The sequence below is a fragment of the Dipodomys merriami genome, unplaced genomic scaffold (genome assembly GCF_024711535.1).
Source record: "Dipodomys merriami isolate MVZ:Mamm:240054 unplaced genomic scaffold, mDipMer1.0.p SCAF_6, whole genome shotgun sequence".
NCBI lineage: Eukaryota > Metazoa > Chordata > Mammalia > Rodentia > Heteromyidae > Dipodomys > Dipodomys merriami.
The window spans coordinates 45,416,625-45,418,015 of NW_027206179.1; the positions used below are offsets into that span (position 1 = coordinate 45,416,625).

The 1,391-nt window shown below is 38.4% G+C and overlaps 1 pseudogene; it reads right to left on the minus strand.

Moving 5' to 3' along the window:
- Positions 1–232: 232 nt before the first annotated feature.
- LOC138813524 (large ribosomal subunit protein uL30-like) lies at positions 233–979 on the minus strand (annotated as a pseudogene).
- Between the last annotated feature and the right edge of the window lie 412 nt (positions 980–1,391).

Below are 1,391 nucleotides of genomic sequence, written 5' to 3' on the forward strand. Positions count from 1 at the left end.
ATATATATATATATACATATATAATAGAAAAATAACAAAACAGGGTAGTTTACAGTCAAGTCAAAGTCTGAGACATGGAATTTTCAACAACTTAAATTTTCTGGACATTAAGATTTACCAGTATAGTTAGGAGAAGCAGGGGAAAGCTAATAAAAGAATCCCCAATACATCTTAATTTGCCTGCATCACTGTTTATTAACAGACCCAATTACCAAGCTAGTATGGCAACACATCAGTTCATTCTTCTAAAAAGCCTATTGATGTGTTGAATCACCCTGCTGGCAGCATCTCCCCCTTCTACAAATTAAGTGGTCTTCTTCTTGCCACCTGGTGGAGAAGATAACTTGAAGGGCCACAGAAAGTTACTTGCTTTCTTGAAGCGTTTACCAACAGTACAGATCTCATGGATCATATCCTGCATGCAGATGATGCCATATTTACCAAGAGATCGAGCAATCAAAGCATTATCTGTAAGGCAATTTGCTTCTTGTTAATTTTGCCTTAACAACGCTTGTAGATGACCTCAGTTACTGACTTCAGGTTTGGGTACCGCCATGCAATAGGAGTACCCCCACAATCCTCAGCATATTAATTGAACTCTTATTAAGCTTAACAAAGTTGCTCTTGAAGAACTATGAAGGCAAAGAAGATGCAACACCTTACGGACTTTTGGACTCACACCATTGATACTTCTAATTCTGATGACAAATGACAATTTAGGTTTTGCAGGTTCAGAGAGTTTGCCTGCTTTTCTGGCCATTCTAGTCTTTAGGATCTCAGTTCTGTACATTTGCCTGTGGTCTATGTAATAGTGCTTAACTTTCTCATAGATGAGCTTCCTCCTTGACTTTCGAAGAATCTTCTGGGCACATTTCTTTCTCAACTGCTTTATTTTCAGCTCAGTGAAATTCCTTTGCTTTTTCTTAAGGGTTTCTGGCACAGCAGGAACCTTCCTTTTCTCCTCTTCGGCACCTTCCATGGTTCTAGCCAGGAAAGATCTGAAATCTTTTCTTTCTTTTTCAATTTCTCTCTCTCTCTCTGTCTCCCTCTCTGTCTCCCTCTCTCTCTCTCTCTCTCTCTCTCTCTCTCTCTCTCTCTCTCTCTCTCTCTCTCTCTCTCTCTCTCTCTCTCTCTCTCCCCTCCTTCCTTCTTTCCTTCCTTCCTTCCTTCCTTCTTTCTTTCTTTCTTTGCTTTCTTTCTTTCTTTCTTTCTTTCTTTCTTTCTTTCTTTCTTTCTTTCTTTCTTTCTTTCTTTCTTTCTTTCTTTCTTTCTTTCCCTCTCTCTCGCTCTCTTTCTTTCTTTCTTTCTTTCTTTCTTCCTTCCTTCCTTCCTTTCTTTCTTTCTTTTCTTTCTTTCTTATCTATTCATTTATTTTAAGAACATTGTCTTCT